The sequence below is a fragment of the Euprymna scolopes genome, chromosome 1 (genome assembly GCF_053919585.1).
Source record: "Euprymna scolopes isolate OS-2025 chromosome 1, ASM5391958v1, whole genome shotgun sequence".
NCBI classification, from domain to species: Eukaryota; Metazoa; Mollusca; class Cephalopoda; order Sepiida; family Sepiolidae; genus Euprymna; species Euprymna scolopes.
Window position 1 is genome coordinate 162,701,575 of NC_136482.1, and position 17,627 is coordinate 162,719,201.

Sequence of the window (17,627 nt, forward strand, 5' to 3'; positions counted from 1 at the left end):
TCCAGACTTTTTCATATGCGCAATTTTACTGAGAGTACACACATGAAAATCTTGGCTCCTTCAAAGTAATCTCCTCCGGCAGCAATACAATTGTTTACCGTTCCAATACCTTCTGGAAGGTCCCGTAAAAGTCCTCTTGTGTGAGCGTGTCAATGTCTTTCATCACAGCCTTTTTCACCTTCATTGTGTCATAACGACAGATTTTAAGGGTTTCCTTGAGTAAATCTTCCGCATCTTAAATTCCTCGCGAATAATTGTATACAGTTCTCACACTGACATCAAACTGTGCACTTATTTTCTCTATAGACATACGACGATGGTTATCCATGAAATTTTTTATTTTCAATCAACTCTGGTGTTCTGACTTCCTTACACTTCTTACACCCCTCATCATCTCTCACAGACTCTCTGCCTTTCTTGAATCTCTTATGCCTCTCAAAAATTGCTGCTCGATTCATACAAGATGGTGCGAAAGCAATGTGAAACATTCCATACGTTTCTGTGGCAGTTACTCTAAGTTTAAAACAGAATTTTATTGCATATCGTTCTTCTAACGTGTTCTCACGTTCAGATTACATTTTTTAAATTCGCCTGTGGCTTTAGTAGGGTGTATTTAAATTCCTGCGGTAGCTGTTAATTTGAACCTGAAATCCTAAAAATTCCACAGTCGTAAGATGTATAGCAATAACATACTGAATTCTCAAAAGTCTACGACAATTGCAAATGCCTGTACAAAAAATCTGGAAATTATTGAAGCCACCTCGTCTCTCTACAAGGTTAGTTATGTGAATATATATATATATATATATATATATATATATATATATATATATATATATATATATATATATTACAAAAGAAATATGCGAGCATGAAAAGTAATATGGTTAAGCTTAAACATGGAAACGTAAAGGACAAGTTGTTAACACTGGACAAGAAAAGGACAAGATATTCTAATAAAAGATATAATAAATTTACAACTTAAAATATTGAAGCATTAAGAATTGTTTATATAATGTTTTAAATTGTATTAAAAAATTCTTGATGCTGCAATATTTTAAGTTATAAATTTATTATATTTTTACTAGAATATATTTTCCTTTTTTCCACTTTTAACAACTAGTCCTTTACTTTTCCAGGTTTAAGCTTAACCATATTACTTTTCATGCTCGCATTTTTCTATTGTAATCCATGATTTTCCCAGACTTCCAATAAATTCACTTGTTCTTTGTTTAACTTCAGTCTTATTTTTTTTTGCCCCCATAAACATAAAATACACATATGTAATAACAATGTCCGGCACTCGTTTGCTTTCAATAAAATCTCCCCAATTATCTCCAGTTCATTTCTTAATTCTCTCTGTTCAACTTGTTACTTCTCTTTTCGCAAGAGCGGTAAATTGGTAGCAAGAATAGTCGCTGAAACGACGTAGTTGCTATGGAAACCAATCATAAAAACGTTGCTCACATCCTTACGTTTTTTTTTACGATTTTTATCACCACTAAATTCATGATAACTTTTGTTTTACTCAACGAAAATTAAAGACAAATATTTCATAATATAGCTGAGAAGGTGATCTATAAACTGTAATAATTGCTTGAAATTTGGTCGAAAATGGGTGATCGGTGAAGCTTTAAAGCAGTTCTAAATGACTAAAACTGCTACTTAACCATATTTTCAAACACAGTAGTGTTTGAATGATATATATAATTGCTAAATTAATCACAGGTCACTATGAATTTTCAAACATAGATACTAACCGTAAGGGATCGTAATGTGAGCTATATTTAGTTTTGTTTTGATTTTGTTAAATTTATCGATAGAAAGTTTTCAAGGAACATTCAGATGCTCTTAATTTGAGGAAAATTTCAAAAAATAAAATTGATATCAGCTAATAGCTAATATCCGTCGTCTAAATCTTAATTTCTTTAGAGTATTTTTGAATTTTTGTAAGAATAGTACCCCACTTGAACCTCTTAATATTTCAGATTTACGTTGAATATTATCCAATCATAAAACGTCAATCAAGATTTCCTTGAATTTCAATTTTGTCTGAAGACTTATTTATCTTTACCCTAAATTTAGACATAATATTATAGACTTGAATAAGTGAGTAGAAGAATCTAGACATAAGTTACTAGGAATATATGTTCTTTTTATGTCCTTAAAAAGCATAAAGTGATCGAGGCCTGTCCTGTACAAAGAATAGATTGACTCGTTATATATATATATATATATATATATATATATATATATATATATATATATATGAATAATTATAAAACTCAAATGACCTTGTAACGAGTGATGTAACCCACTTTCCCGTTTACGACATCCGGTTACGCATGAGCGCATAAACATTAACCCATAAAAACGTAAACAAATACACACAAATCGCTTTTTTGCAGATTTTGACCGACGGATTGAAATATTAAATTATTATTTAGAAATTATTATTCAAAATGGGGAGAGTTGGGGTGTTTTGCAACTATTCTTTATTACACCTATATTGTCGCTATTTTCTTACAACTAAACAACTTTAACCCGTTGACAAACATAAGGACAATTGTAGTAAAGCTAAGACTACTACTACTAACTACTACTACTACTACTACTACTACTACTACTACTACTACTACTTCTACTGCTACTCTCTATCCGTCCCTTTCCTTCCTTACTTCTTTTTCTAGTTTTTGTTTACATTTCTAGATACAAAATAGTTGTGTGAGAACGGTGAATTTTTTGGCACATTTACTAATCTGTTTCAATATTAGTTTTATTTTATTTTATTTATTTAGGTTTTATTTTATTGCTTCAGGTTTTACTATTTTTTTTTTTAGATTTTAAGTTTCTATAACTTGGTTGAAGGATTCAAATGTGGGTTTTTTATTCTTATATTTCTCATCGGTAGCTTCATGTGCGTTCTTGCTGCTAAATGACTTTCGTCGGCGTTCGATTCGTAGGAAAATCATGTTTAATTTTTGATTGTTGAGCGATTATTCGGGGAAAAATAGGTAACTTTACAAGAATAGGGAGGATTTTTTTCATGTTTGACTGATCCGTCCGTGATTTTTCATTTTAATATACTTTCATAGAAATGTTTCTGTTATGTAAAAAAAAAGCAAACTATTTTCTTTACGTCACAAGTGTCACGCTCATACATTAATTCCATAGCTAATATAACATACTGACCCAACGGGTCACGGGTAGTCTAGTATATATATATATATATATATATATATATATTATTGAACACTCTAAGTTGAAATTAAAGTAAATCACTTTAGCTTACATGGCCAGATCATAATGTTATATTCATAAGATCACTCTCGCCGTCTTGACATTTACGCTATTTATAAATGTTAATATCAACCGCATTTTTCGCGATTAATGTTGGCCTTGCGGTTTGTTCCTTACTAATTGAGTGAGATACAGCTTGGTGGCCGGGTTCGAATCTCTCGACCGTCTCTAATTGTAAAAACTAATGTTGTAGGCATTTCAAATAATAATCATAGTTATATATATATATATATATATATATATATATATAATATAAAGCTGAATGTGTGTGTGTGTATGTGTGTGTGTGTGTGGTCACGAATAGGCTCCTATTGCGGTTGACTATTTTAAAAAACTGATTACATATAATGATAGAAGATGTACCGAGACACAGGAATGGGTATGTTTGATCTGGCAGAACGATGGTTCATTAAAATTGTGGGGGTTGCGTTCGCGCCTGGTCCACAAAGTATGGAAATAAAAAAAAACGTTTAAAAGTGTTTTTGATATAGATGTACATAATAATACTTTGATAAGTATGTTTTAACTTAAATAGGGATGGTTTAATAAAATAGTGGGGTCTGCGTTCGCGCCTGGCTTCCATAGAATGGAAATAGGCACAAACTTTTATAAAGACTTTTCATATCTATCTGCGTAAGTATACTTTGATAATTATGTTTCAGCTTGAAGAAATATGGTATAATAAAATTATGGGGTGTTCGTTCGCGCCTGACCTCCATAGAATGGAAATATGTCACAAAGTTTAATATAGATCTACAGAATATTGTGATAAGTGTTTCAGTGTGAACAGGTATGGTATAATAAATTATGGGGTTCATCTATTTTATTTTTACTTTGATGATATTTTGCTTTGGTTTTGATACCCCCAAATTCGAAGCTATCTCTTTACATCCCTTCCTTTTCATAGCCTATCATACTTTCATAAATCCGAGTCCATTTTCTGTAGGCTGTTTTCGAACTCAGTCAACGGCGGGTACTTTTGCTAGTATATATATATATATATATATATATATATATATATATATATATATATATATATATATATATATATATCCATTCTTTTATATTTATGTGTTCACCTCCTGCCTTTTTTCCTCTTTTTTAATTTAGCTCTTTTTAACGGCTAAAGGAGACAACAGCAAACGCCATAAAATAATGGCACCTGTGCATGGTTTAAGACGTGAAAACATCCCCCCTCTCTTTTAGTGTAGAACCTCTTGTCGGGCTCCGTTTTTTCCTAGAACTGAAGACACAGTTTTATAACCAGGACCGTTAAAGCGCGTCTTTTTCTGGGTGACAGCTGCATCAAAGAACACAATGCCACTTTTTGGGTGCGTCTTGAATTGAGGGGACAGTATAGGAAAAAGGTAGCAAGAATAACTACAATTCTTAAAAAAAAAAGAAACAGTAAAATACAAAGAGGGAGGCAATAGTATTGCTTTTTTATCCTCACTCCCACTATTCTTGTATTTTTCAGTTTAGATAAAAATCTCTGTTGTCTACTTCTCTTTTTGTTTCATTCTCTTAACGAAACCATTTTTCCCTCAACTTCATAACGTCTTAGATAAGATCTGATTCGTTTTGTTTCATTTTCTCGACAGTGTAGCATTAACTAATTTGAACAACAAACACAGTAATGATTTCGTCGGTTGCATTTGCATTGAAATTGTTTTGTTGTAAAAATTGCCCGCAGTTAATCCTGTCACCAGATTTTGGAGGATCCATCAAGATGTTCTTAACGTGCATTGAATTTGCAAAAGAAAAACAAAAAACCGACGGAATTAAAGCCTTTCACGTTCATACAGAGCGAAACGATAAATTTCGCCCAAGAAAAGGCGACATGATTCCATTTCCGTTTGATGAAAACCGGTTTTTTGTTTTAGTTGCAGTCGACCTACTAGTTGGTCAGTTGTATACAAATCGCAAGAGCCCTCGAAGCCTTCTATCATGTTCGAAAGTGGCACAATGTTAAACGAGCGGGATCGGGGATGCGTTGCTGTACAACTCATGGTTTCTGCTTACCCAAGTTATGACAACAGGACCATTACCAGCACCCTCAAAATGCACCACCCTCAAAATGCTTAATTGCCATGAATAACAAGGACGTGGCGGGGTGAGTTAAAAAGAGTTTCCAGCCACGGTTATGGCCTTTGGTATGGTTTCAAGTGAGGGCCAAATCATGCTACCTCACACCTTCAAAGTCGGTTTGAAAGTCAACACCAAGGTATACCTGGATGTGGTGTAGAGTGTGATGATGCCCTGGTGAAACCTAGGTGCGGCAGAAGGACTCTGCACCAGCACATAAGTCCTAAGAGAGCCACACTTCGCTTCAGAAAGAGTACTACGATTTTGTATCCTTCTCTGCCTGGCCCCCTCTTCTCCTCGACCTGAACCCGTTTAACTACTTCGTTTGATCATAGATCAAAAACATCACCAACATGACCTCCCAGAATACCAAAACCAACCTCCACCAAGTATTCGCCGAGTTTCCGCCAGCGCTTGTTAAAAGGCTTGCTCCCAGTTTTGGATCACAATTGAGGCGATGATTGAGGCTGAAGGAGGCTGCATTGAATAACTGTCAGTCTTACTACATAATCAATTACTTGAATTGAATTTTTCAAAAAGTTTTAAAATAAAACTCTAGTGTTGTTTCGTTAGGGCGACAACTTGATCGTTCCAACAATGGGCAACCGCCACATTCTTGTATGTTTGTGCATATATTGTCTTGGTGTATTCTTAAAACAAACGAGGAAGACGAAGATTTAACGTCAAAGTATTTTTTAAATTTTTTATTTTACAAGGGAGTAATTATTTATCAAGACCTGAAGGCAACTCAAGGATAAATGCTAATGCGTGTCACTTGGTCTATGAGACAGCAACATAGTGATCTGTAGTGGTGAAAATTGTGTAGAATTTTATTATTTAAGGGACAGCTTTACAACAACTTAATTACATTGGACTTGAAGACGACCGTGCTGTAGTCAGATGGAAAGTAGATCGACGATAGAGAGTGCTATAGGCAGACAGTTCTAGGGAAGAAGCTGTGTATTTATATTTAGGCACAAACAGAGAGTGGGATAAATTGTTGGTAGTGGTTGTAGCTAAACGAGTGCTTGCTGCAAAAGTTATGCATCTGGGAGACAATAAATTGGATCTCAATTTGACAATTTAGGACTATTGTGCTCATCCTGAATAATAAACTATTTTCTAATATATAACAGGGAAATGTGTGTTAGTATGTGTATGTGCCTGTGTGTGTGTTTGTATGTTTCGCCAAAACTTTTACACTAAACGTACATTAGTAAAATTGGTATCGTTATAAAGATCGTCTCTCGGACGACTAATATCGAAAAATTGGCGCAAAAGATTAATTCTCTGACCGTTATCTGTCAACGTACGTATAAAAGAGACCCATGATGTCAGAAGTCGTGTGGGCAAGACAGCTAACTCGTTTGCTTTTCTTTTCACCTCCTTTTCCTTTTTCGCATTACAGGTTCGAGCCTGGCTACTGCGGCTTTTTTTTTTTAGATTGCACGGGTACTCGCTGCTATTTTCATTTTTTTTTTACGGGGTTGGTTACTCAATAACCTTAATATACTTCCTCTCCACACCCGGACAACGCCGGGTACCCATGCTATTTATGAATAAAATACATTTTTAAAGCTTATAAATATACAAAGTAAATACTAAAAATCTGAAATTTTTATTTTTACTTTTGCACTTCATAGGCAGTAGATGCTATCGACTATGTGAAAAGCCATAAATATAATTGATTAGCGGAACACATATTCTGAAGTTTCCCACGAAAAATAAATCATCTTAGAAACTGTTGCGCTTTACTCTGTCCTGTTATGGTGTGTCCGTTCTACGGATAATAATGATCGCTTTCTCTTAGAAAAACCAGGAGAATATATCTCTCGGTGTTAGCACTCAAATTATGCGCAATTAACGCGCACTTGGCGGTCAAACTGACCTATACCAATACGCTTTATTTGTTATATTTACTTTTATGTTCAATTACTATATTGTCCAATTTCTACTGTTCGCTCTTTACGCCTTATCCTCGAGTAGCCTCCTGGCCTTGATAAGTGGTGATCCCTATATATATATATATATATATATATATATATATATATATATATATATATATATATTGCTTCCTCTAACTATCGAGTTGTGTTTTTCTTCCGAACCCTTTCGGAACCATAACAAGACAAATTATGCGAATAAACATTTCTGCCAAAGTTTATCTATCTATAAATAATAATTTAATTATTAAATTCCTAAAAGATAGATAGACATAGACGAACATCTTTATATACACTGACGTAAACGGGAGTTTTATATATATAAAAAAAAATGGCGTGGAGGTAAATAATAGTGTTTAAGGGCATTATTATTTCCTATTACTATGTGTATTTGTAAAAATGTCATATTATATAAAGAAGTTCAAAGTCTGAAAAATAAGCGGGCATTTTTTTTTATCAGGCCGTCTTTTATTTGAATAATAAAGGAAATGTTAACATTTATGCATCAAAATTATAACACCCAGACGTTGCAATTTGTTCCCGACAACAGCCGATGACTCATGGAATTCATATAGACACAAAATTCAGTAAAACCAAAGTATTGTCATTGTAAAACATGTTCGACCTATTTACTAGTACAACGGATTTTGTTTTTACATCACTACTTATCAAGACCCAGAGGCCACTGTTAAAGAGTGTACAGTAGTCAATTGGTCAATATAGTAATCGTTATTAATGGAAATTCGGTAAATTTTTTAACTTAAGTGGAACGGCTCATCAAGAACTTGTTTTCGTTGGACTTGAAGACAACCATATTGTAGTCAGCTGGAAAGCAGGCAAACAGAAGACAGTTCAACATGCGTGCAGTTCTAAGAAAGAAACTTTGTTCATGAAATCTACGTTTAGGTTTAGGCACAGAGAAAGATTTATTTGAACTTCCTCGCCCGAAACAAACATGTGTATACAACGCAAGTTGCTACTACTGCAATGAACATGCACACTTCGTTTAATTCTAGAAATAAACTATTCAGATTATGTAAAATTACTTGCTTATGTTTAAGTAAAGTAAAAACTATACTGTGTATGGACTTCTTGTCTTGTAATATTGAAAAGCATACCGGGACGTTAGTCTCACCATATAAAAACGTTAAACTTGGCAGTAATTACACCTGAAACGAAAGCAACTTTATTTTACAAGAGACCCATCAAGTCCTGAAAGCTGCTTGAGGATAAGGTTTAATGAATGTAAGAGGGTAATGGTATACGTTGGGCAGAATTTGATTATTTAAGGTGACGGCTCAACAAAATAGTGTTTGGACTTAAAATCAACCATACTGTAGTTGGTCCGGAAGTAGGGCAGCGGAGCAGTGTTCCAAAGGCAGGCAGTTCCAGGAAAGAAGTGTTGTTCATGGAATCTCTGTAGATTTAGGTGCAGAGAGAGAGAGAGAGAGAGAGAGAGAGAGAGAGAGATAGAGGGAAAATTGTTGATAGTAGTTCTAGCTAGTCGATATTTTTTTTTTGTGTGTGAATCTGGCAAGGCGGGTCATTTTTCAGAATACCATTATCATCTTGAATGTTATTTTGAGAACGACATTCTTTTAGGCGTATCTTGTAGATTTGGGATGTTTTGGTATTATTTGTAATCTGAAAACATAAATTTCGAATTAGCCGTCTTATCACTGGCAAGTGTAGCAGTTAAGACGAAGTAGGTCAACGCACAGTGTAATACGAAAAAATTACTAATTTCATTTCTTCCGTATTTATGTCTTGCAGACTATTATTAATCCTACGCTAAAATCAGTAACCACAGACAAAACATGTTACTAGATGTAAGATGAAATGCGGTGAATTTGTATATTATTCATTCTGAAACTAGATTAAACTAAATATAAATAAAATTTAAAATAAATTAATAAATTAACGTTAATTAATATTTGTAAATAGAACAATTAAAACAATTTTATTACATCAAATAATTAATAACATGGAGCTAATTATTAAAATAGATTTTCTTTAATGAAACATTCAAACGAGGGAACTTCTCCAATTTTTATTTCCTTTTAATATACAGGGTGTTCCAAAAGTCTTGGGCACATTTTGACATTGAATATCTTAAGAACTATTAAGATATTGGATCTAAAAAGAAATGAAAAATATCAAAAGCCTTACAAAAAACTTAATGCATTTAGCTTTAAAATGGTACCATTTTCATCTTTCTACTATTCAGAGTTATGAAGATATGAGGACTTGAAATGTGCCCAAGACTTTTGGAACACCCTGTATCATGTTGAAAAATTGTACAAAAGTTTTCAGTATGACAATTAATTCGTAAAATACTGTACCTTTTCTAAACAATAAAATCGTGAACAAGCGATCAAACAGACAGGAACAAAATTTAATTATAATATATATATATATATATATATATATATATATATATATATATATATATATATATATATATATATATACGTGTCTGTCTGTCTGTCTAACTGTGTGTCTGTCTGTCTGTGCACATTTCCCTACGAAAAAACTCTGTCAATTTTCAGTCTACAGACTGCAAAATTTGATATACAGGGTGCTGAGATTCTGGAAAAATCTTTGTAATCTGTTTTCGGTCAGAAATTTGACTGTTAAGCTTCAAAGTTAAACGATTTGACTTTTGAGAACTCTACCAAACTCCTTCGACAATTTTTGGTATACACAATTGAAATTTTAGATATATGTTCCTTTGACATGGATCTAACTTAATTACTCAATTTGAGCCCAAAACAATAAATGTTAAACGGTCATAATAGGGGTCAAATTGAAAAAAATTTGACCGCTTTTTTTTGCTCAATATACACCTTCAAACACCCGGGCAACGCTGGGTTTAAATGCTAGTATATATATATATATATATATATATATATATATATATATGCACACATATTATATAATATATAAATACATATGCATATATATATATATATTTAAGGGAATTAGAACAATAGTCTAAAGAGCAAAGTGTATTTTAATGTAATATTAAAATTACTAGTTTAATTAAAATACAGGGATAGAAAAAGTGCTCGTTGTAATTTAGATATATAATAAGCTCGATAGGTAAATATGTATGTATTTGTATATGTATGTATGTATAATATTGTACGTAAACCAAATTTATATTTATAATTTTACTCTATTTTATTTCTATCCCTAACTCATTAATTTTCTTATCAAGTTTTAAACCCATACGTTGATTTTAATTTTTTCCAGACACATCTGCCTTACTTTAATGCTAGGTTTATTTATGGTGTCTTTTACATTTAATAAAAACCCTTTCCAATATTTGCTGATGAGGAAACCTTGTTTAATAAAAAACTATATGTAATAATTATTGTCCGTAACTTGATGTCTACCACAATAAAAAACATTGTTTTCCGAAACGATCGTACAAATAATTGATTTTGTTGTTGTTCATTCTTATGATACGGATTTTTAATTTAATAATAATTTGATTTTTAAATTATCAATCACATTACTATATATATATATATATATATATATATATATATATATATATATATATATATATATATAACTTTGTTTGTATGTGAGGTCGTTCGTTATAGACTCCACAACGGCCGAACAGATTTTCTTTAAGATATACAGAACTGTAGTGTATAAGTCTGAGAGTGATCTGAGTTAAGTATAACTGAAAACGTTTATTAATTTATCTATCATCGGTAAAGCCCTTTTCCCATGTCGTCGCTTAGCAATAACGATAGAAGAACGGGCCGTGGAAATTATACTGTGGGTAAGTTGATAGTGTATTTTATTTTTTTGCATGACGTGGTCTGTAGGTTCAAACTCCGCAAGTCATATTCTTAATTTGTTTTTCATTAAGTGCAAAGAATTTTATAAGACTTGAAAATTTACGTGTGTTTTTTTTTTATTTTTATTTATTTTTTTTTGCATGACATCGTCTGTGAGTTCAAACCTCGCACGTAAATTTCTTAATGTTTTTTTCGTTAACTGGAAAGAAGTTTATCTTTGTCTCTTATCTATCTGTTTGTCTATCTATCTATCTATCTATCTATTTATCTATCTATCTCTCCCTCCCTCTCTCTCTCTCTCTCTCTCTCTCTCTCTATATATATATATATATATATATATATATATATATATATATATATATAAAAGGCGCTTTGTGTCTGTGTCTGTAAATTCGTTCCCTATAGACTCCAAAACGTCTGGGCCGATTAAAAAAAATTCACACACGTATACCTTATGTGCCTGGGAGTGTATTTGTATCAGTTTTGTATCGGAATATCTCTGATAAGTATCAAAAATCGATAATCGAAGAAATCTGATTAAAGAAGAAACAGTCACATTTTTGTCACAGTCAGAATTTTATGCAGCCCACAGACATAATTGCATTCAAGAATTTTTTATCAACACATAAGCAGAATGGCTCGGCCTATAAAATCAACAGTAGGGCTTTTGATAAGACAGAGGCGTTTGAAAAATGAACGCTTCTGTTTAGGATATAATTTGGCCGTTGTACTTGGCTTTTGAATTTTTAACTTAAAATTAAAACTAATTCATAAAATCAACAGTAGGTTCTCTAAATTGCAATGCAGACTACAATGAATTGTGGAGTAAGTCATTACCGGGGAGGAATGTGAATTTTTCTTCCAGTGCACAGGGGTGAGTTCTTGACTAGAGCAGGAAATCAACTGATTTGATTGACGAATGAACGTTTTCACCGATTTCAATGACAATCAACGTATTAGAAGTGTGGAAAATTTGTCCATCCTTTTTAAATCCCGAGCAACGCCGGATCACCCTGCCGTTATATATATATATATATATATATATATATATATATATATATATACATATATATATATATATATATATATATATATACTAGCAAAAGTACCCGCCGTTGACTGGTTTCAAAAACAGCCTACAGTAAATGGACTCTGATTTATGAAAGTATGATAGGTTATGAAAAGGATGGGTTGTAAATTTGTGTTGAATTTGGAGGTATCAAAACCAAAGCAAAATATGATCAAAGTAAAAATAAAATAGATAAACCATACCATACCTGTTCACACTGAAACACTTATCACAATATTCTGTGGATCTATATTAAAAAACCTTGTTAAACTTTGTGAGATATTTCCATTCTATGGAGGTCAGGTGCGAACGAACGCCCCATAATTTTATTATACAATATTTCTTCAAACTGAATCATAATTATCAAAGTATACTTATGCAGATAGATATGAAAAGTCTTTATTAAAGTTTGTGCCTATTTCCATTCTATGGAGGCCAAGCCCGAATGCAGACCCCACAATTTTATTATATCATCCCTATTTAAGTTAAACACACACTTATCAAAGTACATCTATATCAAAAACACTTGTAAACGTTTTTTTTTTATTTTCAATTTTTTTTATTTCCATACTTTGTGGACCAGCAGCGAACGCAGACCCCACAATTTTAATGAACCACCGTTCTGCCAGATCAAACATGCCCATTCCTGTGTCTCGATACATCTTCTATCATTATATTTAATCAGTTTTTTTTAAATAGTCAACCATATAAGAGCCTATTCGTGACCACACGCACATACACAGACATTCAGCTTTATATATATATATATATATATATATATATATATATATATATATATATATATATATATATATACTTATATGTGTGTATATATATATATATATATATATATATATATATATATATGAGAGTTTATATTAATAGACATTACTAAAATATAAATTGTGTCTATTGTTTCTAGGTTTTCATATTTGAGTCCAAAAATCGACTAATTTATTTCATGGAATCAAACCAAAAACCATTGTCAAACTGATGAGAGCACAACAAAAATCAAGAAACATGTATAAAAATATGAACATTTGTATTTAATAATAATAATCATTAATCTCCAATTAATTTCAAGAAATGACAAATTAACCACATAATAATAATTATTAATCTCCTATTAATTTCAAGAAATGACAAATTAACCACATAATAATAATTATTAATCTCCTATTAATTTCAAGAAATGACAAATTAACCACATAATAATAATTATTAATCTCCTATTAATTTCAAGAAATGACAAATTAACCACATAATAATAATTATTAATCTCCTATTAATTTCAAGAAATGACAAATTAACCACATAATAATAATCATTAATCTCCAATTAATTTCAAGAAATGACAAATTAACCACATAATAATAATTATTAATCTCCTATTAATTTCAAGAAATGACAAATTAACCACATAATAATAATCATTAATCTCCAATTAATTTCAAGAAATGACAAATTAACCACATAATAATAATTATTAATCTCCTATTAATTTCAAGAAATGACAAATTAACCACATAATAATAATCATTAATCTCCAATTAATTTCAAGAAATGACAAATTAACCACATAATAATAATTATTAATCTCCTATTAATTTCAAGAAATGACAAATTAACCACATAATAATAATTATTAATCTCCTATTAATTTCAAGAAATGACAAATTAACCACATAATAATAATTATTAATCTCCTATTAATTTCAAGAAATGACAAATTAACCACATAATAATAATCATTAATCTCCAATTAATTTCAAGAAATGACAAATTAACCACATAATAATAATTATTAATCTCCTATTAATTTCAAGAAATGACAAATTAACCACATAATAATAATCATTAATCTCCAATTAATTTCAAGAAATGACAAATTAACCACATAATAATAATTATTAATCTCCTATTAATTTCAAGAAATGACAAATTAACCACATAATAATAATTATTAATCTCCTATTAATTTCAAGAAATGACAAATTAACCACATAATAATAATTATTAATCTCCTATTAATTTCAAGAAATGACAAATTAACCACATAATAATAATTATTAATCTCCTATTAATTTCAAGAAATGACAAATTAACCACATAATAATAATCATTAATCTCCAATTAATTTCAAGAAATGACAAATTAACCACATAATAATAATTATTAATCTCCTATTAATTTCAAGAAATGACAAATTAACCACATAATAATAATCATTAATCTCCAATTAATTTCAAGAAATGACAAATTAACCACATAATAATAATTATTAATCTCCTATTAATTTCAAGAAATGACAAATTAACCACATAATAATAATCATTAATCTCCAATTAATTTCAAGAAATGACAAATTAACCACATAATAATAATTATTAATCTCCTATTAATTTCAAGAAATGACAAATTAACCACATAATAATAATCATTAATCTCCAATTAATTTCAAGAAATGACAAATTAACCACATAATTATAATCATTAATCTCCAATTAATTTCAAGAAATGACAAATTAACCACATAATAATAATTATTAATCTCCTATTAATTTCAAGAAATGACAAATTAACCACATAATAATAATCATTAATCTCCAATTAATTTCAAGAAATGACAAATTAACCACATAATAATAATTATTAATCTCCTATTAATTTCAAGAAATGACAAATTAACCACATAATAATAATTATTAATCTCCTATTAATTTCAAGAAATGACAAATTAACCACATAATAATAATTATTAATCTCCTATTAATTTCAAGAAATGACAAATTAACCACATAATAATAATTATTAATCTCCTATTAATTTCAAGAAATGACAAATTAACCACATAATAATAATCATTAATCTCCAATTAATTTCAAGAAATTACAAATTAACCACATAATAATAATTATTAATCTCCTATTAATTTCAAGAAATGACAAATTAACCACATAATAATAATCATTAATCTCCAATTAATTTCAAGAAATGACAAATTAACCACATAATAATAATTATTAATCTCCTATTAATTTTTAGAAATGACAAATTAACCACATAATAATAATCATTAATCTCCAATTAATTTCAAGAAATGACAAATTAACCACATAATAATAATTATTAATCTCCTATTAATTTCAAGAAATGACAAATTAACCACATAATAATAATTATTAATCTCCTATTAATTTCAAGAAATGACAAATTAACCACATAATAATAATTATTAATCTCCTATTAATTTCAAGAAATGACAAATTAACCACATAATAATAATCATTAATCTCCAATTAATTTCAAGAAATGACAAATTAACCACATAATAATAATTATTAATCTCCTATTAATTTCAAGAAATGACAAATTAACCACATAATAATAATCATTAATCTCCAATTAATTTCAAGAAATGACAAATTAACCACATAATAATAATTATTAATCTCCTATTAATTTCAAGAAATGACAAATTAACCACATAATAATAATTATTAATCTCCTATTAATTTCAAGAAATGACAAATTAACCACATAATAATAATTATTAATCTCCTATTAATTTCAAGAAATGACAAATTAACCACATAATAATAATTATTAATCTCCTATTAATTTCAAGAAATGACAAATTAACCACATAATAATAATCATTAATCTCCAATTAATTTCAAGAAATGACAAATTAACCACATAATAATAATTATTAATCTCCTATTAATTTCAAGAAATGACAAATTAACCACATAATAATAATCATTAATCTCCAATTAATTTCAAGAAATGACAAATTAACCACATAATAATAATTATTAATCTCCTATTAATTTCAAGAAATGACAAATTAACCACATAATAATAATCATTAATCTCCAATTAATTTCAAGAAATGACAAATTAACCACATAATAATAATTATTAATCTCCTATTAATTTCAAGAAATGACAAATTAACCACATAATAATAATTATTAATCTCCTATTAATTTCAAGAAATGACAAATTAACCACATAATAATAATTATTAATCTCCTATTAATTTCAAGAAATGACAAATTAACCACATAATAATAATCATTAATCTCCAATTAATTTCAAGAAATGACAAATTAACCACATAATAATAATTATTAATCTCCTATTAATTTCAAGAAATGACAAATTAACCACATAATAATAATCATTAATCTCCAATTAATTTCAAGAAATGACAAATTAACCACATAATAATAATTATTAATCTCCTATTAATTTCAAGAAATGACAAATTAACCACATAATAATAATTATTAATCTCCTATTAATTTCAAGAAATGACAAATTAACCACATAATAATAATTATTAATCTCCTATTAATTTCAAGAAATGACAAATTAACCACATAATAATAATTATTAATCTCCTATTAATTTCAAGAAATGACAAATTAACCACATAATAATAATCATTAATCTCCAATTAATTTCAAGAAATGACAAATTAACCACATAATAATAATTATTAATCTCCTATTAATTTCAAGAAATGACAAATTAACCACATAATAATAATCATTAATCTCCAATTAATTTCAAGAAATGACAAATTAACCACATAATAATAATTATTAATCTCCTATTAATTTCAAGAAATGACAAATTAACCACATAATAATAATCATTAATCTCCAATTAATTTCAAGAAATGACAAATTAACCACATAATAATAATTATTAATCTCCTATTAATTTCAAGAAATGACAAATTAACCACATAATAATAATCATTAATCTCCAATTAATTTCAAGAAATGACAAATTAACCACATAATTATAATCATTAATCTCCAATTAATTTCAAGAAATGACAAATTAACCACATAATAATAATTATTAATCTCCTATTAATTTCAAGAAATGACAAATTAACCACATAATAATAATCATTAATCTCCAATTAATTTCAAGAAATGACAAATTAACCACATAATAATAATTATTAATCTCCTATTAATTTCAAGAAATGACAAATTAACCACATAATAATAATTATTAATCTCCTATTAATTTCAAGAAATGACAAATTAACCACATAATAATAATTATTAATCTCCTATTAATTTCAAGAAATGACAAATTAACCACATAATAATAATTATTAATCTCCTATTAATTTCAAGAAATGACAAATTAACCACATAATAATAATCATTAATCTCCTATTAATTTCAAGAAATGACAAATTAACCACATAATAATAATTATTAATCTCCTATTAATTTCAAGAAATGACAAATTAACCACATAATAATAATCATTAATCTCCAATTAATTTCAAGAAATGACAAATTAACCACATAATAATAATTATTAATCTCCTATTAATTTTTAGAAATGACAAATTAACCACATAATAATAATCATTAATCT